The following is a 27,924-nucleotide window of genomic DNA, read 5'->3' as shown; positions in this document are numbered from 1 at the left end:
GGGCCATGTATGACCACAGGGGGATGCCCAGGTGTTCAGGTGGGTGCCATGCAGATGCGGGGGTGCAGTCCGAAATGCAGAAGTGTGCGTTTGGGGCTGTACACCCACACAGCTGTCAGATTGAGAGCAGTGGCTGTGTCCATGCAGCTCTGTGTCCCAATTGACATGAATGGGACTGCCCGCATGGAGATGCATGAACACCTGTGGCTAAAAGCGGCAGTACGCCTGTGTGAACGAAGTCTAAATCTTTATTTATTTATTATAGATCCTATTTATTCACATGTGTTATTGAAAGATCTTTCCACCCGTAAAGTTTGGTTTATGCTAAAGAGAGATCACCTGGCGGTTCTGTGTATCTCTTAAAGTATACCTACAGGCAAAACTTTGTAGTTTTGAATTGGGTGGAGAGGGTTTAGAACACCTGTCAGGTTTTTATTGCTGTCTGTGTCTCCCAGGGGCGGACTGACCATTTGGAAACGCGGGCACTGCCCGAGGGCCCGGGGTCAGTAGGGGGCCCCATGAGATGCCTCTGGTACCTTTTTCATAGGCTTGAGTTTGGCCAAGGACACAGGGGCCCCATGATCCCCTATTGCCCGGGGGCCCCATGAGTTGTCAGTCCGCCCCTCTGACCCCTTTAGGGAGATTCACCCTCTCTATTTGCCCGGTTTACTATTATCACCGAAAGTAAAAAAAAATTCCAAATTTAGTTTTGTGACCAGAACAGGAATAGAGGGAAAATCTTCCAAAGGGACACTAGTTTTGATGACAGGCAGGGATTCCTTCACTTTGGATGGGTTTCCTTTCACTTCCTTTTTTGGCCATGGGATAGGAAATGAAAGGAAATCTCCCCAATGGGACACAGATGACCAAAATAAAACTGACAAGTGTTAAAACCCTCCTTTACCCTATTGGAAATTAAAAAAAAAAGCTTTGCCTTTATTTCTACTTTAAGGGCTCTAAAGATGAGACCTCTGAAGTCCTGGGTCTATACCCCTGCAGTGCCCATTATGAGGGGTCCCCACTTTTCTATTTTATACTATGGAAAATGTACAGAAGGAGCAGGAACACCCATAGAATAAATATACGAGGCCAGGGGCTGATTCATGCAACAAGGCTCAACCCACAACAACAATATCACCCTTGGGTGGACTGACCTTATGGGTTATGGCATCTTCAGTCATTTCTACAGGCTTTACTCATCTGTTTATGTCTCCTATGTACTTAAAATTGGTCTAAAATGTGTAATTTACTTATCTGCAGCATGTCACCCAGAGAATGAGCCACCTAGGGAGGCACTGCTTGCCTTCTGCAAGGTAAGACCCTCTGTCACTATTTTCTGTCTATTACCTGCATGCTTGTAATTAAGAAAAAAGTCTAAGAGACTCATACAGAACTATGACCCTGCTGAGGCCCAGCTTAGTCCCAGATCCAGTACTGGTTGCCTATCTTGTCCTCCATAGCCACCATACTTTAATGTTTTTAGAACTGAATTGCTGACTTGTATACAGTACATACAGTCCCAGTATGCAGATGTTTTAGCTTAGAGGGCCGAAAGGGCAGTGAGCGCCCAGAGACGAATGCTCGTAACGCGGACTGCTTGCAGCGAGGTTGGACAGTGCACCTCTGAAACCTGTCGACACCTAAACACAGAAGCCTCATACACTGGGGCTAATCACCAAGTTTGCATGAGGTCTAAAGTCTAGTTCTACATTTGCAGTCACATTTGTGAAACCCCCACTATATGTTTACTATGGGTACCCAATTACAAAGCAAATCTAAAACTCTTGTTTAAAAAAATAAATAAATCTTACTATTTTTTAGATGTTTGTTTGGTCTTTGGGCAGACTGCAAGCTATTCTGAACAATTTTAGCCCTTTCACTGCCAGAACCGTTTTTGCATTTTTTTGAACAAGTTTACAAAATCATTTTAGGCCTGAAGATTACACAAAACCCCCAAACATTATACATTTTTTGAAAGCAGACACCCTAAAGAATGAAATAGGGGTAGTTCAAATTCTTTATGTTGCACAATATTACCACAAAGGTCTAGGAAATGCAAAATTTCATGAAGAAACCCACTAAACTGAATTTTAAGGCAAACAAATGCAACAAATTACAAAAAATTTTTTGTAAAATATAAAAGACGAGGGTGCGCTGAGTATATAGATACCTAGCATGTCAAACATTAAATTTACATGTACCTGTGAAATGGCGATAAACGTCAGTACCTTATATTTTCTATAGGCGACACTTCAAAAGCCTCTACAGGTCATCAGTTTAGTGTTACAGAGGGGGCACTCCGATGGGATCAGTCCATGTGAGGGGGCACTCCGATGGGATCAGTCCATGTGAGGGGACACTCCGATGGGATCAGTCCATGTGAGGGGACACTCCGATGGGATCAGTCCATGTGAGGGGACACTCCGATGGGATCAGTCCATGTGAGGGGACACTCCGATGGGATCAGTCCATGTGAGGGGACACTCCGATGGGATCAGTCCATGTGAGGGGACACTCCGATGGGATCAGTCCATGTGAGGGGACACTCCGATGGGATCAGTCCATGTGAGGGGACACTCCGATGGGATCAGTCCATGTGAGGGGACACTCTGATGGGATAAGTCCATGTAAGGGGATCACCACGGCGCTGGTCCCAGCGCAGGCGCATTGCGCCACCTTGTGCAGGGATGCAGGCACTAGGTCCAGGCATCCAAACTCGCGCATGCGCACTAGGAGCCGCGGGCGCGCGTCTGGCACCAATGACAGCGCAGGGCGCGATATTTAAACGGCCCTGAACTGTCATTGAGTGCCTTCTGGTCTTACCTGCATTCCTGAACCTGTGAACCTGTATCCTGTAAGTTGCTGACCCGGATTGTACCTGACCACGCTGTATTCTCCTGCTCTGACCCTTGGCTTGCCTGACCTCTCTCCTGGATGCCCCCTTTTGGATCTGATCTTCTGTTACTGACCTGGCGTGTGACCCGACTATTTTCTGCTTTGTACCGCACCGTCCCCACGGCTACCGACCCGGCTTGTCTGACCTTGCACCTGCTCAGCCATCCATCCCGTCGGGGTCGCCCGACCTCCTCATATCAGGCTCTTCCCTGTGGGAGCCCCTGACAAACACCCCTACCACTGACAGGTATACTCAGTAGTCACGACCTGGTCTCAGGGTGCTCCAAGTCCATCCCCACCATCAGGGGCCCTGGTGAACAAGTACTCTGGGGCTTAGATTCCGTGCTCTGGGGACACCTGATCAGTGGAGTGCTAGTGGCGACGCCAGGCGGTCCCTTACAGTACCAAAAGGCCATGACTGAGCCTAGGGGAGGGGGGACGAGTGGAAGACAGTGTTCCGTACTCGTTTTGGGCACTTTGAATATCTGGTCATGCCATTTTGGCTGTGCAATGCCCCAGCCACGTTCCAGCATTTTGTGAGCTATCTATTCAGGGACTACCTTGATGTTTTTGTAATCGTCTATTTGGATGACTTACTGATCTTTTCACCCTCACTTAAGGCTCACAGGATTCATGTGGCAAAGGTTTTAGGGCGGTTGCGCCTGCATGGGCTATATGCCAAAGCTGACAAGTGCAGCTTTGAGCAGCCCAGTATTACTTTTTTGGGTCTGATTATCTCCACCACGGGGGTCGCGATGGACCCTCAGAAGGCCTCAGCAATTCTGGATTGGCCAGTTCCCACAGATAAAAAGGGCATCCAACATTTTATTGGGTTTTCGAACTTTTGCAGAAAGTTTATTAGGAACTTCTCAGGTCTGGTCTCCCCCATAACTCAGTTGACCAAACAAGGAACCCGCTTCAGATGGACACCAGAGGCCCAGGAAGCCTTTGAGGCCCTGAATAAATTGTTCACCACAGCACCCATTCTCGGCCATCCAGACGCATCCCTGCCTTACATACTGGAAGTAGATGCGTCTGAGAATGCGGTAGGATCCATCCTGTCCCAGCGAAAAGGCACCAAGGAACTCCTACACCCTGTAGCATTCTTTTCAAGGAAGCTTACTCCGGCCGAGAAGAACTATGATATTGGCGATCGAGAACTGTTGGCCATTAAAACGGCATTAGAGGAATGGAGGTACCTGCTGGAAGGAGCCACGCATCCAATCTTGATCTTCACCGATCATAAAAACCTAGAGTATCTGAGAACGGCCAAACGGTTACGCCCGCGACAGGCGAGATAGGCAGTCTTTTTCTCCAGGTTCTCCTTTCATATAACATACAGACCTGGTTCCAAGAACACGAAGCCCGACGCACTGTCACGCATGTTTGAGGACCCCAAGGAAGAACCAGTACCCGATACCATTCTGTCCTCAGGGAACTTCTTGGCCGTCCAAACGGAGCTTCGGTCGAAACTCCTGGACGCATCTACGGCAACGTCAGCCCCATCTGGGGTGTCCCTGCAGAACAAGGGAGGACTCCTATGGAAGGAGGGGTTGATCGCGGTACCTGAAGAAGTCTGAACTTTAGTCTTCGGACATTGTCATGATCACCCGATGGCAGGACACTTTGTCCTAACAAAAACCCTGGATCTTCTCCAACGCTCATTTTGGTGGCCGAGCATGGCTAAGGACTGCAAACATTACGTTAAATCCTGCGCCGTCTGTCAAAGAAACAAACTGTCAGGAATCAAGGAATGACCAGAAAGGTGTGGACTGACACAGGGAAACGCAGGTCTCAGGTACAATACAATACAGTTTATTATTAGCCACCCAGATATATATCTATATAAACGCACAGTGAGCAAACCAACCTTCCACTAATCTTTAGGAGGTGCAGGAACACAGGCGTAGTCAGGGCTGGAGAGGTGGAACGGTCAGGCCGGCCGTAGGGTTCTTTGATGACCGTTTGGTGGTACCTCTAGCGGTCCTCAGGGCAGGATTCCCCAGGGCGCGGAGTCTAAGCCCCAGTCTGCCTTTTCACCAGAGCCCCTGATGGTGGGGATGGACTTGGCGCAGGACTGAGACCAGGTCGCGGCCCCTGAGTACACCTGCTAGTGGTAGAGGGATCAGCCAGAGGTATCTGCAGGTACGGCTGGATCCGTGCAGGATGGATGGATGGCAGAGTAGTTAGCGTGGTCAGACAAGCCGGGTCGGTAACGGTGGAGGCAGATCAGTACAGAGCAGCAGGCAAAGAGTAAGCGGGTCACAAGCCAAGGTACAGCAACAGGAGGTCAAACAGCATAGGAGTAGGCAGAAGAATAGTCAGGGATGAGCCAGTAGTCAGAACAGGAGACGGTCAACAGAGATCAGGATCAAGCCGGGTCAGCAACGAAGCAGGAACACAGGTACAGAGGCTCATAGGAAAACATACACGAAGGCCCAGAGCACAGGCCTGGTCATGCCTTATATACACCTTTCTGTAATCAGCCCCAGGTTTGGCTGATTGTAAGCTTCTGGCTGCTAAGGGCACCCGCTGGTCAGCTCTGGTACTGCAGCCCACACGGCAGGTAAGTCCCACCACCAGTGCTGAGTCCATTGCTGAGAGCACCCGCTGGTCAGCTCTGGTACTGCAGCCCACACAGCAGGCGAGTCCCACCACCAATGCTGAGTCCATTCCTGACACAAACCTTCAAGAAACAAGGCTTGGGGACTGCTGCGCCCACTGCCGATACCTGAACGACCATGGCAAAGGATCGCAATGGACTTCATAGTCGAGCTCCCTCCGTCCCAGGGCCACGCCGTGATCCTTGTGGTCATCGATCGACTATCTAAGATGGCCCACTTCTTACCCTTGAAGAATACTCCGTCGGCATCCGAGACTGCACGAATCTTCATTCAGGAAATAGTAAGATTACACGGAGTTCCAGAAGACATCGTCTCGGATCGAGGAGTCCAATTCACTTCTAAATTTTGGAGGGCTCTATGCAAGGCATTGGATATCAAACTGTCCCTTTCCTCCGCGTTCCACCCACAGACCAATGGGCAAACAGAGAGGACTAACCAGACCCTGGAGCAATACCTGCGATGCTACACGTCCTTCCTACAGGATAATTGGCTGACGCTCTTACCCTTGGCAGAATTTGCCTACAACAATGCAAATCATTCAGCAACGGGGCAATCCCCGTTTTTTTTCAAACTATGGATTTCACCCTGTTTTCCTTCCTGATCTGGTCCCCGAGTGTCCAGTTCCGGCCACACAAGACGCGCTTACTTTTTTCTCCACCAACAACAAATTACTTCAGGAGGCCATCTCTCGGGCCCAGGAGGATAACAAGAAGGCTTTTGATAAGAAGCGAAGGGGGGACCTGGTGCTGCAACCTGGGGATAAGGTCTGGTTGGCGACAAAGAATTTGAAAATGTTGTGTCCTTCAAGGAAATTGGGACCGAAGTTTGTAGGCCCTTTCTGTGTGAAGCGAATGATTAACAAAGTGGCATACGAGCTCATCCTCCCTGAGACGTTTAAGATCCACCCAGTATTCCACGTGTCCCTGCTGAAACCAGTGGTCCCAGATCCCTTTCCAGATCGAGAGTCCAGACCTCTGGAGGCCATAACTATCGAAGAGCAAGAAGAATTTGAGGTAGAAGCAATCCTGAAGTGCCGAAGGAGGGGGGGTCAGACCCAGTTCCTAATTAAATGGAAGGGCTATGGTCCAGAGGACAATTCCTGGGAAGCGGCCCAAAATGTTCATGCACCTAGGCTTGTCCGGGGGTTTCTTCGTGATCACCCGTGGTGGAGAGATCGGGTGGGCATCCGGAGGTTGCCCGTAGGGGGGGGCAATGTCAGGGATCACCGCAACGCTGGTCCCGGCACAGGCGCAGTGCGCCGCCTTGTGCAGGGACGCGGGCACTAGGTCCAGGCCGGCCGCGGCGTCTGAGCTCGCACATGCGCACTAGGAGCCGCGGGTGCGCGCCTGGCACCAATGACAGCGCAGGGCGCGATATTTAAACGGCCCTGAACTGTCATTGAGTGCCTTCTGGTCTTACCTGCATTCCTGAACCTGTGAACCTGTATCCTGTAAGTTGCTGACCTGGATTGTACCTGACCACGCTGTATTCTCCTGCTCTGACCCTTGGCTTGCCTGACCTCTCTCCCGGATGCCCCCTATTGGATCTGATCTTCTGTTACTAACCTGGCGTGTGACCCGACTATTCTCTGCCCGCTGCTTTGTACCGCACCGTCCCCACGGCTACCGACCCGGCTTGTCTGACCTCGCACCTGATCAGCCATCCATCCATCCCGTCGAGGTCACCCAACCTCCTCTTATCAGGCTCTCCCCTGTGGGAGCCCCTGGCGAACACCCCTACCACTGACAGGTATACTCAGTAGTCACAACCTGGTCTCAGGGTGCTCCAAGTCCATCCCCAATGCACACATCACTCCAAACCAGCAGGAACCTTCAAAAGCGGGCTCCCATGCAATAGATGAGACCCAGAGAAGCTTCTGATAGTGTAGTATATCTTTAATAAGCAAACTTACAGCATGTACAGATAACGGATAAACTTACATCCAGAATAAGATCAAGTTTTTTCACTTATGCTATTGTGCAACTTATGTTTTGATTTTCCATTTGTTCTTATTAGCTTTATTAGCGCTGCATACTTTTTTTACACAAACTCTTTTTTCTTTATTTGAGTTTTCTAGGAATCACATTGTAAGGGACAATGTGAAAAGAGCAGTGACTTTTACTCAATTTTCTAAAATTTAGTGAGGTGAAATCAACGTTGGTTGTCAACTATAGCCATGAACAAATTTTTAAGGAATAAGATGGATAATTTGTCTTGAACAAACAAATTTCCACTTATCTGTAGTTTACATTTGATAAATGACATTCATTCCTAAATCAAATGATAAAGTTGTAGTAAACTCCGCTTGGTCAATTGTACCTACAGGTATGCTTATAATAGATCTTACCTGTAGGCAGGGGCGGACTGACAACTCATGGGGCCCCCGGGCAATAGGGGATCATGGGGCCCCTGTGTGCTTGCCCAAACTCAAAAAAGCCTATGAAAGAAGGAACCAGGGGCATCTCATGGGGCCCCCTACTGACCCCGGGCCCTCAGGCAGTGCCCAAGTTTCCAAATGGTCAGTCCTCCCCTGCCTGTAGGCACAATGAATTTCTCCTAAACATGCACTATTAACCACTTCCCGTCCAGCCGTTTATATACATGGGCCGGACGGGAGCAGTATAGGGGTGAGTTGCCGTTCATAAACGCCGCCCGCCATTTTAGCCTGTGCACGCTCCCCAGGAGTGCGTGGCACCACGATACGGTGCACGCTGTGTCCGGAGGGCACAGCGGAACACAGATTGCTGTACAGGACCTCTGTGTGAGGTCCAGATCATGTGATCACTGATTGGCCAATCAGTGATCACATGAATAGTAGTTAGCAAGATGTCACTTCTGACATCATTGCTTACTACGTGTGAAATCTGTGAATGATCGCAGAGGTCACATGGTACAAGGCTATTCACAACAGCCTTGTACCATGTGACAAGCTGTGACCAATCACAGCTCACACAGTATTTCTCAATGGCTGCAACTAATTTGGGTTATTTTGTTTTTTACTAAAAAGATAACTGAATACATTTTGGCCAAGATTTATGAAGATTAGTTATTTGCAAAATTTTATAAAAAAAAACCACTTTTTTTCATTTATATAGCAAAAAAAATAAAAATGCCAGTGGTGAATAAATACCATCAAAATAAAGTTTTATCTGTCTCAAAACAATGCTAAAAAATTCATATGGTTACAGTGTTGTTCGACCGCGCAATTGTCATTCAAAGTGTGACAGCACTGAAAGCCGACAATTGGCCTGGACAGGAAGGAAGTGAAAGTGTCCGGACTTGACGTGCTTAAGGAGATATTCACAATTTCTGCAGCTAATGACGTCACCAGCGCATGAGCTCTGAACTGAGGGCACACTGAATGTACTGTCAATCCAGGGTGCTGTGCCGCGATGGTGACTCCCGTGTGCATGTGCGGGTGTAACATCCTCATGGCTCAGCCATTCAAATGGCCGGCTGAAGATGGAAGCCCTGTCAGCAGTGACAGAGCACCGCTGGAGGGATCCCTTTTACAGGTACGTCTGTCATAATGTGCTAGTACAGTATGTGGTACATACTAGCACATTATGCCTTTATCTTGCCGGGGGACTTTTTTTTAATGATTTCTCTACCGTTGTAAAAGCAAATTAAATATTCATTTAAAGTGTTACTAAACCCACAGCGGTAAAATCAGTCTGTATATGCAGTGTTACTAAACCCAGGACCCTGCATTCCCTATAAGTAATAGACCACAAAGGGTGGTTCATGTGGAGACCTGTACATGCATAAACAGTGCCATGTCCTAATTCAAGAGCATTAATACCAAAAAATGGATAGAAGTCCACACATGGACTTTTTAGGCACTCAGCACTTGCTGATAACTCAAACAATTTTATTGATACATAATTGGAAATCCACTAGTGTATGGCCAGCTGAACTAGAAAGGTGTGAAAGTGTTTATTCATAGGATACACAATGTTCCTAATAGAAGGCTCATATACACAAGAGTTCACCTGACAGCCACAGGTTCTGTCTTTCTCCAGCTCTACCTGCAACAAGTATAATGAGCTCCCGGCAGGTGCATGAAGGGCTTGTTGAACCTTAAAGGGATTGTGCACACATTTGCTTGAAAACAGAAGCGGATACACAAGACAGAGCATTGCCAAAAGTAGTCATTGGGATCTTCAGGCTCCTTATGCTCCACTCTATTTTTACAAAGAAGGAGATGGATGGGTGAGCTGTAATTCCCCATCTACCTGGGTCCTCTGGGGCTTTTACACTCAGATACGTAACCCTTGGTGTATGGTTCTTTTTGCTACAACCTAGAAAGTGTTCATTAACACCAGCTGTAGAAACATTGTTGGCAAATTATTTTGGTTAAATATATAAGTTAAGTGTATTTAAATATTTAACTTAAGCTTAAGTGTTTGCATTACCTACCATCACTTTACACTAAAATGGACTTTAATAATGAACTAAAATGATACTTTTTAAAATACCGTAAAATGAATGACTGTAAAACTGACCATCACTCATGCAGTCTTGGTCTATTTCTATTATTCACCCAAAGGACTCTCCATGGGGTTTTCAGGAAAGCTGAAAAAAAAAACAATTTGTTTAGAATCTATTTAAATTATAGCTAAAAAAGTATTTAAAACCCCCTTTTTTCCGTTATAGTGGTTAGGGATTAGAACACCTGTCAGGTTTTTACTGATATCTGTGCCTACATTAAGAGGGTTTACCCTTTCTATTTATCCTCATGTTTATGGTTATCACTGAAAGGGAAAGAGTTGTCCCCAGAACATAGTAGAGGGGCATATTTTAAAGGGGAAGCCAGTTCTGGTGGCAACCAGGGAATTCCTTAATTTTGGAGATAATTCTTTTCATTCCTGTTTTGGCTATGGGACAGGGAGTGAAGGGAAATCTCCCCAATTGGAAAATGATGGCAAAACAATCTGAAAGGGATTATAACCCTCCCTTATGCAGGCCATAGATGGGTCGAAAATCGGCCGATTTTTCTTTTAAAAAAACGAACAATCGGTCGTTCAAGTGGCCGACGTTACCACCAATGGTAAAAAAAATCGGCCGATTTTCATCCCTTCTACAGCCGGCAAAAAGTGTCCCTGCAGAGAGCTCCGCTATTTCTGACAGTTCTCTGACAGTTCCTTCACATTTACAGCGGTTGAAACATTGTATCTATTTGTTTCCATTTAGGATACAGATGTTTTTATTCGGAAACAAATAGATACATTGTTTCAACCGCTGTAAATGTCAAAGAACTGTCAGAGAACTGTCAGAAATAGCGGAGCTCTCTGCAGAGACACTTTTTGCTGGACTGGAATTCTTCTTATTTTCATCCTACTTCTTCTTCTTCTTCATCCTCATCCTCTTCTTCTTCCTCCTCATCCTCCTCTTCTTCTTCATCCTCATCCTCTTCTTCTTCTTCTTCATCCTCATCCTCTTCTTCTTCTTCATCCTCATCCTCTTCTTCTTCTTCATCCTCATCCTCTTCCTCTTCTTCTTCTTCTTCATCCTCATCCTCTTCCTCTTCTTCTTCTTCCTCATCCTTTTCTTCTTCCTCCTCATCCTCTTCTTCTTCCTCATCCTCCTCTTCCTCTTCATCCTCCTCCTCCTCTTCTTCTTCTTCATCCTTATCCTCTTCTTCTTCATCCTCATCCTCTTCTTCTTCATCCTCATCCTCTTCTTCTTCTTCATCCTCTTCTTCATCCTCATCCTCTTCTTCATCCTCATCCTTTTCTTCTTTTTCATCCTCTTCTTCTTCCTCTTCATCCTCTTCTTCATCCTCTTCCTCTTCTTCTTTTTCAACTTTTTGTCTTCCTCTTGCAGGTCACTGCTCATGCGCAGATTTTTTATCGGTAAAAAATCGGCCGATTTGCCCACTAATTGCCGCGAAAATCGGCCGATCGGCAAAATCGGCCGATTTTTTTCCAACTTTACCAAAAAACAAAAACAGCCAAAATACCGAAAAACGGCCGACCAAATCGCCCACTAACGATCCGAAAATCGGCCGATTTTCGACCCATCTATGGCCTGCATTACCCTATCCAAAATGTATAAAAAAAAATGTTTTGCCTTAATAACTTAGAGCCCCTCCCCCCGAAATGTAAGGTGCGTGGTATTGTGTTAATTGCACTTGGAAACACAATCACTGGATATTTGTATCTTTGTTTTTATTTGTGCAGGTAGAAGCACCCTGTGGTTCCGGTGACGTGGGGTGCAGTTTCAGGATGGGGGGGCGGGAGAATGTGACCATGTGTTATGTTACACCTTAACCGCTTGCCGACCCGCCGCAGTGTTTTTACTACAGCAGGGCAGCACCTGTGCGCATAGCACCGTCTTTTAACGTCGCTGTGCAAAACAGGTATGGGGCGTGCGCGAGGCACGTGCCCGCTCTACCCGTCCCGCCGATCGTGGCAGCGGGTGTCTGTCACCGGCTCCCGGCGGGTCATTTCCAAGTAATCACTGACAGATAGCAGAGCTGCAATGTAAACAATGCAGCCGTGCTATCTGTCAGTTCAGAGCACACTGAACCTGAGAGAAGACTTTATCTCTCGGGATCAGCGTGTTCCTGTGAAGTACACTAGAAATTCTGAAGGACCCTCTGCACACTGGTATATTCCCTTTCAAGCAGACTATGCAATAAATAGGAATATTTAGTTCACACATATTGCAATACATGCTTAAGCTGGCCAACTGTGTCAAAGTAATCCCTCTATGGCCAGTCCTACTCTGCTCTGCCTACGCAAATGTTACTGTGGACACAATGCTAGCATAGGGGAAAAGACACAATGGGGGAGAGCTACAAGGTTCAGGTCTGGCTACTGACCCAACAATACAACAAACAAGAGATCCCTGTGTGGTTACACCCCTTTACACCTGATGGATAAATGCATGCACTAGCTGTTGGGATTTGAGCACAGGGATCTCTTGTTTGTTTCCTCTGAAACACTCCCCTCACACAGTTAACCCTTTCTTTACCTAATAAAAGTTAACCCCTTCCTCCCCAGTGCCATTAGTACAGTGTCAGTGTTTTTTTTTGCACTGATCACTGTATTGGTGTCACTGGGGATGTCAGTGACCCCAAGTCAGTTCCCCCCAGTGTCAAAATGTCCGCCGCAGTCCCGCCATAAGTCGCTGATCACTGTCATAAATCGCTGATCACTGCCATAAGTCACTGATTGCCGCCATTATTAGTATAATAAAAAAAAATCCCAGTATCTTTCCTGCCATTTGTAAACGCTATCATTTTCACGTAAACCAATTAATTTACACGTATTGGGATTTTTTTTAAGCAAAGACATGTCGCAGAATACATTTTGGCAGAAATTTATGACTAAATTTCATTTTTATATTTTTTTTACTGGACATGTTTTATAGCAAAAAGTCCAAATATTGTTTTTTTTTCTCAAAATTTTCAGGCTTTTTCTTTTATAGCGCAAAAAATAAAAAACGCACAGGCAATCAAAGACCAACGAAAGAAAGCTCAATTTGTGGGGAAAAAAAGGATGTAAATTTCATTTATGTACCGTATTGCATGACCGGGCAATTTTCCGCTAATTTAGCACAGCGCCGTATAGCAAAAAAATGGCGTAAATTGCAGTATCTATACCATAGTTTGTAGACGCTATAACCTTCACACAAAGCAATCAATATACACTTATTGGGATATTTTTACCAAAAACATGTAGCATGTGGCAGGCGCAGCACCCTTTGGTGCCTTGTGCGCTGTGGCATTAGAAAAATGATGCAATTGCTGTTTCTTTGTTTGATTAGACTGACTTTACTCTGTAATTCCTCCAATGCCGCTTTATGGATGCAGTAGGTTTAAAGAGCACACCGAATACTTTAGTTAACTTCTTTAATAACTTCAATCTTCTTCATATAACACTGCTTACAATGGCTTATTTCTTTCATATTACAATGGTTTAATTCGTATTACATTGGGTTGATTCAAAAGCTTATCTCGATAGATTTGTTAGATTCGATAGATTCGATTGGATTATGATTACTCTACACTGACTTGATTCGTAAGTTCGGTGGAACTACAAGTAAACACATACAACAGTTTTTAGACACAGATCCACCTGCACTGTAAACAACAGAGGAACACACAAGTGCATTAAATACCTATTTGGCCTTCTCTGTTTCCATAAAGCTTCTCTGATTGGTACTGTGTCTGTTTCCTCTTCTGTCTGGTGAGCATGTGTCTGTAGAATATTCTAGCAGGGAGTTTTACACAGGCATAAATGTAAAACTGGCTGGGATTGGTTAAGGCTCTGTACAGTGTGAGGCTGTCTGTGATTGGCTCAGCTCTATACTAACTCTTAAAGGCATATTTTCCTTTTCTGCTTCTGCTAACACAATGAATATATAAATGTCATATAACAATCAAAGACATAAATCACAGCAATGATTCTGCTTTTGGCTTTAACATATGCACATATACACTGTACTGAGGTTATTGGCAGGTTTGGTATACACATATATGTGAACCATATTAGCAACCTAGGACTGGTCTTAGCTGGCCAGCTACATAGCAGAATACATTTTGGCCTAAATTTATAACTAACTTTGAGTTTACTATATATTTTTTATAGCTGAAAGTAAAAAAATATAGTTTTTCTTCAAATTGTTTGGTCTTTTTTTGTTTATAGCGTGAAAAATAAAAAGCGCACAGGTGATCAAATACCACCGAAAGAAAGTTCTATTTGTGTGAAAAAAAGGACGCAAATTTCGTTTGGGTGCAGCATTGCATGACCGCACAATTATGAGTTGAATTAGTGAAGCGCTAAGTAGCAAAAAGAGGCCTGGTCAGGAAGGGGGGTAAATCCTCAGGAGGGCAAGTGGTTAAATATAGTTGGAATATGAAATCTGGTCAGAAAGGTGAACGTAGCCTTTTAGGACTTTATTGAATCCTATTGCTTCCACTGATGTATGGCATATGTCTGCAGCAGCAGAGCGTTTTACACAGTTTCCCAGGTGCTGTAGCATGTATCTTTAACAGGCCGATTTTCAGCTGTCAGGTGGAAGCGATCTGGTGGATGTACAGCTGATGGATCACTTTCATGGGCCCCCGTTAATGCACCATCCAATTCCCCTACCAACTCCCGCTATGTTTCCCGGGTTCCAATTTTCCATCTTTGAACCTCAGACTCGTACTGCGTGATCTGCGCTTCATTGGCTTCAGTGAAGGGCAGGGGAGACATCAGGGGTCTAATTGCCAGGTGTCTTTTGCAGGTAACCATCCCTACATATTTTAAGATGATGAGAAAGATGACGGCATTGAGTGGTTATAAGAATGCGTATGAGTAACTGCTTTTGTATTGGTGGAATGGGAATGCTTTGTTAGTCTTTATTTTATGACCTGGCTGTGTTCTTTCTGTTCGCAGAATCGCTCCATAGACCATCGTGTTGATCTGTATTCTCTGCAGCTCTATTGCTGGGATTATTCTGATCTGTGCCAGTAGTAAGTAAGCTTTTATTTTTCATTTATTGCTGTATAAATACTTGCTGTGTGTTGGCTATAGGCAATACATGGTACACAATCCTTCCATGTCCACATCTCCATTATTCACTGGCATCCTCTGTGGGCTGTGGGTTCCGGCACAGTAATAAATGAGACGGATTTTAGGTGAATCTTCAAACAAAATCATTTTTTCTATTGTTTTTGCAAGTGGAAGTGTTAGGACAAATGAGGAGAGTAAAGCAGAGTATATGCGTATTGAAATTCCTCCTGTCCAGCAGGAACTGCCCATATCTCAGTATGTGTGTATCCCTCACTTGTATGGATGCTGGGAATTTGGAAGTTGTTTTTTGGTTTTTCTTTTGTTTTGTTTTTTCCCATTCAACCAGCTGGTTGCTTGAAGAAAGACTGTGTATACCCAGCTAACGTTTATACTATATGAAGGGCAAGAAAAAAAAAATCACAGAGGTTCTAACACTTCCCCTTCTATTAATAAAGTGGTTTTATTTGCTGATGCGTACCTAGAGAGATTCCGTTCACTTCCTGTTCCTTTGAACATGTAGGGAGGAGGAATCTCCCCTGCAGTGAGCACAGACAGAGAGCCTAACTGCATCCCACCTTCTTTGGAAAAATGTTTTGGCAGGAGTAACACTTTTTCCTAGTTTAAAATAGTTAAATAGTAAAAACAATTCTGGTAAATGCCTTTTAAGCACTTCAAGTCTGGACACTTTTACCCCCTTCCTGTCCAGGCCAATTTTCAGCTTTCAGTGCTATCACACTTTGAATGACAATTGCGCTGTCATGCAACACTGTACGCATATGAATTTTTTAGCATTTGTTGAGATGAATAAAACTTTATTTTGGTGGTGTTTATTCACCACTGGGATTTTTATTTTTTTTTGCTATATAAGTGAAAAAGTCCAAAAAGTTTGAAAAAATAATCTTTCTTCATAAATCTTGGAAAAAATGTATTGTTATCTTTTTATTAAAAAAAAAATAACCCAAATTAGTTTATAACCAAAAATTATTATAATTTTTCAAAACATTTTTTTACATTTTTATTTTCTTATATTATTATTTGTTTTTTTTGTTTTTTTTTTCAACATACTGTCACCAGAGCAATAAAAAAAAAATCTTCATCACCCCCCACAAGTAGTACAGTGTCACTATGGTACTACTGTACTACTTCTGGGGGGTGGTGATTTTTTTTTTTTTACACTGATTGCTTTTACACCCATAAAGGCTATAAAAGCAATAATTTCTACTTCTCTCTGGCTGCATTCTTGCAGTCATTGAGAAATACTGTGTGAGCTGTGATTGGTCACAGCTTGTCACATGGTACAAGGCTGTTGTGAATAGCCTTGTACCATGTGACCTCTGTGATCATTCAAAGATTTCACATGTAGTAAGCAATGATGTCAGAAGTGACATCTTGCTTACTACTCTTCATGTGATCACTGATTGGCCTCACACAGAAGTCCCGTACAACGATCGCGGTGCTGCTTGCACACAAGCAGGGAGTGGGGAGGACGTTTATAATCGGCCACCCGCCTCTGCACTGCTCCCGTCTGGCCGTTTATATACATGGACCGGACGGGAAGTGGTTATATACCTTCATTGTTCCTGTCCACCTCCCATATCCACACCAGTGAAAATCCAGTACTTCCAGGTATAAAAACACATGGCTATACCCCCTGCCTTCCCACAATGCATTATTTGTTATCATGAGCGAGTCACCATCCTCAAATCCTGTTACATGGAGGCAATCCTGGCAGACCTGAATTTGCATATTGTCTGCAATGCATAACACAACGGCAAACTGGATCAGAAAGCCATCCTCTGTGTGACGCGGAGGTACGCAGTGACGTCATTTCCGGCGTGGGGGCCATCTTGAGACACCCGGAACCATACACATAAACCCATAATATGGGTAAATGCTTGATGTCGCTGTAGGATATGTGAGTAGGATTTCTTTTTCTTATCTACCTAATAAATACGGATTTACACTATGGAGGATCTTTATTTGTTTCCATCATGATCCTATGTGGGTGAACCATTGATACAAGTACCAGGGGAGTGAAGTACGCAGGAGGATAAAGGCCTGTGGATATCCAGGAGGGTCCATTGGAGGTGACGAGATTGTTCCTGGGAAAGATTTATTTTCATTAAAGCAAGCTGGCGTTTAAGGTCACTGTTGGGAGGTGAGGGGCCACCTTGGAAGTTTTTGGATTCACAAGTTGGGGGAACTGGATTCACATCATTTACACACGAGTTATTGCTGTGGAGCACGGAGTTACTTATTTTTATTATTGGGACATTGTGTGGATATATGTGTTGTGTGTATATATGTTATATATATATATACATAGATTATATTGTTTCACTGAGTGTTTAATACATGAATTTTTGTTATTCACTTAATATGACCCTAGTGCTGGGGTTAATATTTATATTTGTGAGCACCAATTATTGATACACTTGTTTCACTATGTATTGATAATTATGAATTAGTCCTATTTAATATTGATTTAGTATTTATTTAGCGCTGCACTATTATTTTTTGTTCATCCTCTGTGTGACCTCCTGTAGGTGGTGGTGGGAAGGAGGTGCAGAGTGGCCATGGTTCTAGAATGACAGGCAAACTTCCCTGAAGGTGGTGGGTTGGCAGGGAGATACTAGAGTGAATATAGAGGGAGATACTAGAGCAGCTATAATCTGTGGGTGGCAGGCAGGGAGACTGTAAAGGGGCTATAGACTGTATGAAGGTTGCAGGGGAGATGCTAGAGGTACTGCAATGGTAAAATATTTACTGGGTATATCTGTCAAAAGACACAGGTAACGTTTGCCTTTTAACTCTTATTTTATTTGGTAAAAAGTGGGATATTTCCAGTAACTGGAGTTGAAAACCCTGTAGTGCAGTCCATGGTTGAAGGTAGAACTGCCTCTTCTGCCTGTCCTTGGATTTTAATTTGAAATACCAGAAGCAAAGCCTCTGGAGGTGTTTTCTACATCCTGGGATGTCTGGGGACATTTGACTTTTATCTAATCCCTCCAATGAATAACACATCTCCGCTGTAAAGTTGTATTTCTCTATTTTATTATCTATTATTGCTTACTTTTTAAGGATCCTGTATGTCACCATATTTGTGAATTTTACTTTTGCCTTTTTTGAGAAGCCCTCATCTCTAACTGTAACATCAGACGTGCGTTACCGCAAAGCAGCCTGGGAGCCACCCTGAAGACTGAAGGAAAATGTGGAATTTGTGAGTTTTCTTATATTTATTACTGACCTTTCTGTACAGGTAATAACCATTACTGTCCGGCTGACCTAGAATTTATACGTATTTTACACCAAAAACAGGCTATTAAGGCCGGTTCTCACATGCCCACATCTGAATCACGCAGGAACGTGCTGTGCTTTCCTTTGCAATTAAACCTAGATGCAAAACATACAGCTTTTGCAATCTGCAGCGGGTGTCAATAGAAATGTAATGACATCCCAAGTGTCGGTCGCAAATGCAGTGCGTTTGCCCGCACCAGATTGCATGGTACTTTTGTACCATGTGATCTGGCTACAGTGGGGCTTATTTATTATAGCTGCGGAGTGCAAAATCAGGCTCACTTGTGCATAGAAACCAGTCTGCTTCCAGGTTTTTAGTGGGCGCACAGTTGTAGCATGGGTGCTACAAGGTTCAATCTATGTGCATGTGCAGTGTTCTGTCTCATTTTCTAGTTGCAGCAGCTGAGTTCAGGCATTAAAGTACTTCTAAATCCTCAAGGGTTTTTAACTTAATGGATTTTATGCATTAAAGCGGAGTTCCACTCACCCTGTCCAAAAATAAGTCAGCAGCTACAAAGACTATAGCTGCTGACTTTTAAAAAACAGCCACTTACCTGTCCCTCGGTCCCACAGTGTGTCCTCCGCAGCCCATTTCACCAGCCGTCCTGTGTTCCAGGTGCCAGCATCTTCAGTGTGGGCACCCAGCTGTGATAGCCTGCGGTTTCACAGAAGGGTACCCTCTGCACATGCGCGAGTAGCACTGCGCTTCATGAATGGTCCTGTAATCTTCTGGGACCTGTCATGTGTCCCAAAAGACTACAGGGAGGGAGGACACCTTCCGCTTCCGATCGCCTAGAAGTGGGAACTGGTACCTGTGAAATTCGGGTACCGCCCCCCCCCAAAGGTGCCAATCCTTAATGGGGAGCAGGGGAGCAGTCATTTTGGGTGGAGCTCCGCTTTAAGGTAAAAAACCTTTTGTGTAACAGACTATCACCTTCCCTTATACTTACTTGATCCCCGTCATGATCCAGCATTGTGCATAAGAGCTGCGGCTCTCCTTTCTTTGTCCCTCTTCACTGGGCAGATTGGTAGCAGCTGTGAAAAAGCTGAAGTTAAAGAGAGGATGGCTTCTACAAATGGATAATGATCCTAAACACATCTCGAAATCCACGGGGGATTACATCAAGAGGCGTAAACTGAAGGTTTTGCCATGGCCTTCACAATCTCCTGACCTCAACATAATTGAAAATCTATGGATAGACCTTAAAAGAGCAGTGCGTGACAGACAGCCCAGAAATCTCAAAGAACTGGAAGACTTTTGTAATGAAGAATGGGCAAAGATACCTCAAACAAGAATTGAAAGACTCTTGGCTGGCTACAAAAAGCGTTTACAAGCTGTGATACTTGCCAAAGGGGGCAGTACAAGATATTAACTCTGCAGGGTGCCCAAACTTTTGCAGACGCCATTTTTTTGTTTTCTGTTATTTTGAAAGTGTAAATGATGGAAATAAAATCTAACTTTTGTTGACATATTATAAGAATGTCTAATCTGTAATTTGATGCCTTTTGGAGATTTTTCCATCTTTCCTTGGCTTCTTTATGCACATTAATACAAATTTTTAGCTGGGGTGCCCAAACCTTCGATCCCCACTGTATATAGTGTGTGTGTATATGTATGTGTGATTTTGCATTTCCGGGTAGAGGACGTGCGCCTCTACCCTCGCCACTATTCGCAGCCTCGGCTGTCAATCACCGGGTCCCGATCAGTGATTACTTGCCAGCATCCATTGATTGTCGAGCATTACTGACTGGGGAGAGAACTGTATTGTATGTAAACAATACAGTTCTCTCCCCTGTCAGCTCCTGTACACTGCTTTGTATGGCTCTACATAGCAGAGCAATACGAAGCAGTGTGCTTACAGTGGAAAGCACACACACAGTTTACAGTGAAACAGCACACAGTTAACCCTTTGATTGCCCCAGATGTTAACCCCTTCCTGCCCAGTGTCATTAGGACAGTGTCAGTGCATTTATTAGTACTGATCACTGTATTGGTGTCACTGGGAATGTCCATGACATCACGTCAGTTCCCCCCAGTGTCAGAATGTCTCCCGCAGACCCTCTATAAGTTGCTGATTGCCGCCATCACTAGTAAGAAAAAAACAAATCTCAATGTATATATACCGCCATTTGTAAACGCTATAACTTTTATGTAAACCAATTAATTTGCACTTATTGGAATTTATTTTAGCAAAGACATTTTGGCCTAAACTTATGAAGAAATTTGATTTTTTTTTCAAACATTTTTTTACTAGACATGTTTCATAGCAAAAAGTTTTTTTCCTCCAAATTGTCTGTTTTTTTTTTTTCTTTTTTTTATAGCGCAAAAAATAAAAAACGCACAGGCGATCAAATACCACCGAAAGAAAGCTCTATTAATGGGGGAAAATGTAATTTGGGTGCAGCGTTGCATGACTGCGCAATTGTCAGTTACAGTAACCCAAAAAATAGCCTGGTCAGGAAGGGGGGTAAATCCTCTGGAGGGCAAGTGGTTATGCTTTGTGTGCAGAGAGGTAATGGACATACAAACTGCAGCAACATTTCATTTTTTTTATCTTGAAAGGTTTTTTTTTTTTCTGTTTTGTTTTTTTGTCCTCCAGACAAACTGCTAAAGATGATTTGTATCTGTCGGGTGCAGAAGTTTATGCAGCCCTGCCAGACAGTGGAGTTAGGTTGTGTTGACATTCATGTACTACAACATAGCCATACAGCTTTGTCACCTCTCCACTGCAAGCCTGTGATTGGACAGAGGAAGGGCAACGGTAGGCCGATGAGTTCATCTCTTTGTTCTCGCCTTCTGTCAGCAAGATCCTTTGTCGGCACACTCCTGATTGGCCACTAATGCTACCCCTCACTTTCCCAGCCTGTGATCTACTGTACAGGGGTTTGCAGGAGGATGGTGCCAAGTAAAATGCCAGTACTTTTACTAGTATTTATAACATATTTTAATTACTTTTGATTATAACATAACTGCATTATTTGGTGTTTTTATATCTGCGTTCAAGTTTCTAGAAGAGAGATTGGAAACCTGTGAACCATAAGTTGTCCACAGATGGGTCGAAGTTCAGCATGGACCAGCAGAATTTCGATCCATCTACTGTATGGGCTGGCTGGTGGTATAGAAGTCGTCACTCGATTGACTTCTGTACCACCAGCCTGTTGTGTTTTATTTGCTCGATCAGTGACACGGGCAACACTGATCATTGTATTCTGACAGTGGGAAAGTCTCCCCACTGTCAGAATAAAACTGGCTTCATGAGAGCGAATCCCCCATCAACACAAACTGTATTAACAGGGGAATCCAGTTATTTTTTTGTTCAGCCTGCTAGTTGAACGAAAAAAAAAAGCATAATCTACGGCCATACATAATTACCACTGCAGCGCTGTCTCCATGCTCCATAAAGAATATTTTCAGATGGAGGGTGCTGACCAATCGGATGCTGTCTAGCCCCTACTGTCATCGCTGCAAGGAGAGGAGAGGAACTCAGAGATTTCAAATCTTCAGACCTGTGAAGCTGCTTTCTCTCCTCTCTATGCAGGGATGTCAGTATGGGCTAGACGCCATCTGATTGGTCAGCATCGTTCAGGTAACGGTGCTGACCAATCAAAATCTCTCTAGCCCGAATTGTCATACCTGCAAGGAGAGGAGAGAAAGCAGCTTCACAGGTCTGAAGATTTGAAATCTCCGCGGCTTCCTCTCCTCTCCTACCATCTGCCACCATAGTATACATCCCCACACGCCCACTCTCCCATTCTCCACTGTGGGAAATCTCCCCGCTCCAGTGTGAACTCAGGATACGACTGCCTGGGTTCACACATGAGCAGTGGGGAAACCACATGCGATTTGAACAGGAATCGCATTCCTGTTCAAATTGCATGCTATTCTTTGCAGTGCAACTTGCGTCCTTACATTTTGTATGGACGCCAATGGCATAGCAAAGTATCGGTAATTGGTAACGGCGAGTACTTGACCGACAGTATCGATATCACACTTGCATCCCTAGTTAGGATATGACAGTGCTGTATCTGGTGAATGTTAGACAATGTGGCCAGTAGATTAGATCCATCAGCATTTAGAGCCCGGAATTCAAATGTTGGAATTGTGTCCCTGGTGGTGGGTGTTTATTGGCTAGAATAGTTTTCTCACACCTTTATTTATAATGCTGACATATTGACATTTGCTGTGTACAATGGTTGCACCATCTAAATCATTTTAAGACCGTTATTTCCATGTTCTAGGTTGCTTGCAAGATTCCAGACTGGACATCGAGTGGATGAGATATTTCCACAATCTACCTGACTCACTTACCTCACTCCTGATGCTGCTGACAACCGCCAATAATCCAGACGGTACGGCTTTATTCTTTCATGCACAAATCTGAGACCGCAGAACTGAAAGCAAATGCTGCACAAAAAATAGATGACTGGAGTGTTAACTAGTGGATGTGTATTTCTTATTTCTGAAAGATAAAGATCTCATGTAGGGCCAGTTCACACCACAAAACGCACTCTCCATGCATTCCCCATACGTTTTTGCTTACAGTTCACACCACACTCTGTTGCGGTGCAGTTTTGATGCAGTTTGCCATGTTCCAGTATGGTTCTGTTTAGAACAAAATGCAGCAGTTTCTCTTTTTTTCCTGCACCAGAAGCTGAAATAGGCTGTGGGATTTGCAGTGTACATAGAACAATGCGTATGATCACAACTAGTGCGCATGCTTGTTTCAAACAAACAAGTGGGGGGGAGCATAGGTATGGGAGCTCATGGAGGAGGTAATATGGAAGCAGAAAAACACAGTAAGAAATTATTTCATAAAAAATAGATTATTACAGGGCTATGAACTAGAGGATGTGTTTTTGGATTTTTTCTGAATAATAAGGATATTGTTTGTTTAGTGTCACAAAATAAAATCCGTCCTCCTCCTTCCCTTTATAGCCGGCCAATCCTCTCCTTTTTTGTAAGATGTTAAAATTGTGATACTAAGCTTTGGAGTAAAAAAAATGTGTTAACCTTAAAAATGTGTTTTTACTGCTTCAAATCTCCATTTGTTTTTTGTGATTGGGCCGTGGGCTGTGTAGTGTGTGTAGAGCAGCGTACATGGCCATAACTAATATTCACTGCTATTTTCACATGAATAGAAGTCTGGGGGATAGGAGACATTCAGGAGTTAATGGCGGATGTCACAAGAAGGCAGATACACAGTAAGAAGCAATTTAAAGGAAAATAGATTATGGGAGCATTAACTAGTGGATGTTTAATCTATAAATACTTTTTTTTTGGTGCAAAATAAAGGTATCATTTAGTGTCACAAAAAAAACAGGCTCCTCCCCTCCTTATAGCCGGCCAATCACGCTCCTTCCTTGCGAGATGTTAAAGTGACACTCCTGAGATGGGCTATGGGATTTGCAGTGTGCATAGAACAATGCACATGATCGCAACTAGTGTGCATGCTTGTTTCAAAGAAACAGGTGAGGAGGAAAAGCATAGGTGTGGGAGCTCATGAAGGATTGGGGAAAACCTCCTGCGCTCAATCCTACTAAACTAAAAATAAGCTGCTACACCTGCACCTTATTACCGAAAGTGAAAAACCAAAATATAACAATAAGTGTAGCGCTCTGGTGAAAACTAACTAAATCTCAACATAAACGACATGTGACATAATGGTGGAACAAACCATGAATCTTAATGAGAATGAATGCTAAAACAGTGCAACATCACACGATATTGTGCATATGGTGGAAATGTCTAATATTAAGCCCCCTAATACAGGGATATACCCTATAAAACAAGTGCTCTGTGTATTGTTGTGGACACTGGTGGCACATTTTGTTTATATCACTTTCAGTGATGTGTTCATTTATATTCACTTGCTGTATATATATATTTTTTTTCTGATTACAGCAGTTTATTTATGGTATGAATAGAGTGTGTTGACACTGAGCACTTGTTTTATAGGGTATATCCCCTGTATTAGGGGGCTTAATATTAGTCATTTCCACCATATGCACAATATCGTGTGATGTTGCACTGTTTTAGCATTCATTCTCATTAAGATTCACTGTTTGTTCCACCATTATGTCACATGCCGTTTATGTTGAGATTTAGTTAGTTTTCACCAGAGCGCTACACTTATTGATTGTTATAGCTCATGAAGGATGTTACAAGGAAGCAGAAAAACACAGTAAGAAATGATTTTACGAAAAATAGATTGTTACATTAACTAGCTGATGTGTATTGGATTTTTTTCTGAATAAGGATATTGTTTAGTGTCACAAAAAAAATCTGGCCTCCTCCTTCCCCTTATAGCCAGCCAATCCTCTCCTTTTTTGTTAGATGTTAAAGAAGTGACACTAAACTTTGGTTTAAAAAATGTGTTGTTAACCCAAAAAGTTGTTTTTACTGCTTCAAATCCCAATTTTTGTTTTTTTTGTGAGTGGGAAGTGCAGTGTATGTAGAGCAGTGTACATGGCCATAACTAATATTCATTGCTCTTTCCAAATAAACAGACGTGAGGGGGATAGGAGACATTTGGGAGTTAATGGCGGATATCACAATGATACACGGTAAGACACAATTTCTTGAAAAATAGATTGTTGTTTTTTTTGTTAAATCAAGATATCATTTAGTTTCCCAAAAAAAAAATCTGGCCTCCTCCTCCCCTAATAGCCAGTCTATCACATTCTTTTCTTGCAAGATGTTAAAGTGGCACTCCAGTGTGCATAGAACAGGCGTATGATCACAACTAGTGTGCTCATTTCAAACAAACAAGGGGGGAAAGCATAGGTGTGGGAGCTCATGAAGGATGTTACAAGGAAGCAGAAAAACACAGTAATAAATTGTTTAATGAAAAATAGTTTATTACAGGGCCATTAATTAGTGGATGTGTACAATTATAAACAACAAATTCTCACACAGTCACAAATGCTACTAAAAATATTCCCTTCTTGTGTCAAATACAAAACTATATATCAGAAAGCAGCTCACACTAACACATACTCATGATGTGCGTGGATTCTAATACATAAAACACACAGTGCCGCGCTCTCTTTTAGTATGTGAGAGCAAACAAATTATGTTATAAAACACTGAACATATGTGAAAAAAGTCTCTAAGTATAAAGTTTTTCTTCAACTTGAAACAAACTTCACAATTTCATATCTTCATGCAATATAAATCCTCTACCACAAATTCCAGATGTGGCCTCACCAGGGGTTTTTGACCTCACATATAGTTTGTTCAAAAAATGCTTGTGTTCCTTGAGGTGGACATAAATGGTCAGATGTATCCTGAAAATGGAATCTTCCTCCAAAGATTAACTACTTCAGCCCCAGCCACTGCATTAGTACGTTTGCAGGGCAGCACGGCTGGGCAAAACCACGTTTTAAAACGTGGTTTTGCAAAACAGGTAGGGGGCGTGCGCGAGGCATGCGCCCGCCCTGCCTGTCCCGCGGGTGTCAGCAGCGGGTCTCCGCCGCCGGGTCACGGCCAGTCATTACTGGCCGTTTCCCCGCGATTAGCGGTGATCACTGACAGAGAGCAGGGCTGCATTGTTTATACATAGCCCTGCTATCTGTCAGTTGCCTGTCAGCTCCTGACAAGCTGAAGAGGGAGAGAAGAGTTTCTCTCTCCCGATCAGCCTGTCCCCGTCCAGCACACACCCCCGCCCCCTAGTAAAACACTCTCCTCACACAGTTAACCCTAAAAAATGTTAACCCCTTCCTCCCCAGTGCCATTAGTACAGTGTCAGTGGGTTTTTTTTTTCACTGATCACTGTATTGGTGTCACTGGGGGTCAGTGACCCCAAGTCAGTTCCCCCCCAGTGTCAAAATGTCCGCCGCAGTCCTGCCATAAGTCGCTGATCGCCGCCATATGTCGCTAATCCCCGCCATTATTAGTATAAAAAAAATTAAAAATCCCAGTATCTTTCCCGCCATTTGTAAACGCTATAACTTTCATGTAAACCAATTAATTTACACGTATTGGGATTTTTTTTTAGCAGAGACATGTCGCAGAATGCATTTTGGATGAAATTTGTGCCAAAATTTGTTTTTTTAATTTTTTTTACTGGACATGTTTTATAGCAAAAAGTCCAAAATATTGGGTTTTTTTCTCAAAATTGTCAGCCTTTTTTTTTATAGTGCAAAAAATTTAAAATGCACAGGCGATCAAATACCACCGAAAGAAAGCTCAATTTGTCGGAAAAAAAGGATGTAAATTTAATTTGGGTGCAGTGTTGCATGACCGCGCAATTGTCCGTTAAAGTAACGCAGCGCCGTAACACAAACCTCTTGTGTAACCGCTTCCTGACCACCTTATAGTAGAAATACTGCTACAGGGCGGCATGGGTACGCAAAACCACATATATATATATATATATATATATATATATATATATATATATATACGTGATTCGCGCTCCCGTGGTTTTCACACCTCTCCCAGATAGCGTCAGATTGCCCGTCAGTACACCAGTCATCACATTTAACCCCTTGATTGCCATGAGCACGCTCATGTACAATAAACCTCCATTGCTAGTATAGTGTCTGAACGGGTCTATATCTTTTATCAGGTCAGCACTATACCAGCGTTTACAAAAACGCAGCGTTAACGGGATCAGCCCCGGCACCTGCCAACACCTGCGTTTAGCCCCTACGCTTACCCCCCCTTCTCCCCCAGCAAGTGCAGTGTCAGTAGGTCACTGTCACTTGATACATTGCACACAAAACCGCAGTGTTCGCAGAATCAGGCCTGATCTCTGTTAGCACTTGCCGGTAAATTTTGATGACTCTCATATGCAGCAGAGTGCCAGTACTAGTGCCGCTCTACCTTTTGGTGAACTGTCGAGTACCAGCGGTCTAGTACATCCTGGTCTTTCACATATCTCCTTGATTTTTGGAGCTGTTTTTCACGGAATATCTTTATGCATTGATTGTGGATCAAAGCAGTTTATACGCACAACAATTTATTGCCGCCAACCCAAATTCAAACCTTGCCAGACCATTCGCATGGAAAATCATTACGGTTTTCAAATTTAAATTTTTTTTGGGCCTAACCCTCAACCTGGGCATTACTAAAAGAAATGAATTGCGGTTGTATTGGTCCGCAGACCCGATTCATCATATACTGTGTTCTCTGCTGCCATGGCCAGGCATAGATATGAGAGTATAATGTGTTTTATGCATTTCAGCGACAATACACTCTGTCATCCTCGGGGTAACCCTGAATTTGACCGGCTCCACAAAATTCAGCCCCTCGCAAATCACCTTAACCTAAAATTTGCAGATGTCTATACTCCCCTGCAAAACATCTGCGTTGATGAGTCCCTTATTAATTTTTCTGGCCGCCTTGCATTCAAACAATTTCTTCCCTGCAAGCGTGCCAGATATGGGGTCAAGATGTAGAAAACCTGTGAGAGGACAACAGGCTATACTTATAAGTTTCGGATTTACGAGGGAAAAGATAGTCACGTGGAGCCTGCCCGGATGCCCAGACTACATGGGGAGCAGTGGCAAGATAGTTTGGGACTTGGTGTCATCCTTTTTCCATATAGGGTACCACTTATACGTGGACAATTTTTATTCAAGCGTGCCACTATTTAGAC

The 27,924-nt window shown here is 43.7% G+C and overlaps 1 long non-coding RNA gene across 2 annotated transcripts in view; it reads left to right on the top strand.

The window, feature by feature from the left end:
• Positions 1 to 21,301, top strand: part of LOC149456223 (uncharacterized) — a 52,709-nt gene extending 31,408 nt beyond the window's left edge. Inside the window, exons 2-5 of one of the 2 annotated variants that reach the window (XR_016313932.1) lie at positions 1,261 to 1,313; positions 14,909 to 14,985; positions 18,159 to 18,245; positions 20,923 to 21,301. This is a non-coding gene — a long non-coding RNA (uncharacterized LOC149456223). Of the gene's footprint in view, positions 1 to 1,260; positions 1,314 to 14,908; positions 14,986 to 18,155; positions 18,246 to 20,922 lie in introns of both variants that reach the window. The other variant, XR_016313931.1, reaches the window with a different exon arrangement.
• Positions 21,302 to 27,924: the final 6,623 nt, after the last annotated feature.

This window comes from Staurois parvus, unplaced genomic scaffold, assembly GCF_062004578.1.
Source record: "Staurois parvus isolate SC_StPar_1 unplaced genomic scaffold, SC_StPar_1.0 ptg000368l, whole genome shotgun sequence".
NCBI classification, from domain to species: Eukaryota; Metazoa; Chordata; class Amphibia; order Anura; family Ranidae; genus Staurois; species Staurois parvus.
Note: the sequence above shows the minus strand (reverse complement) of the source record. Positions and strands in the feature narration are given on the sequence as shown.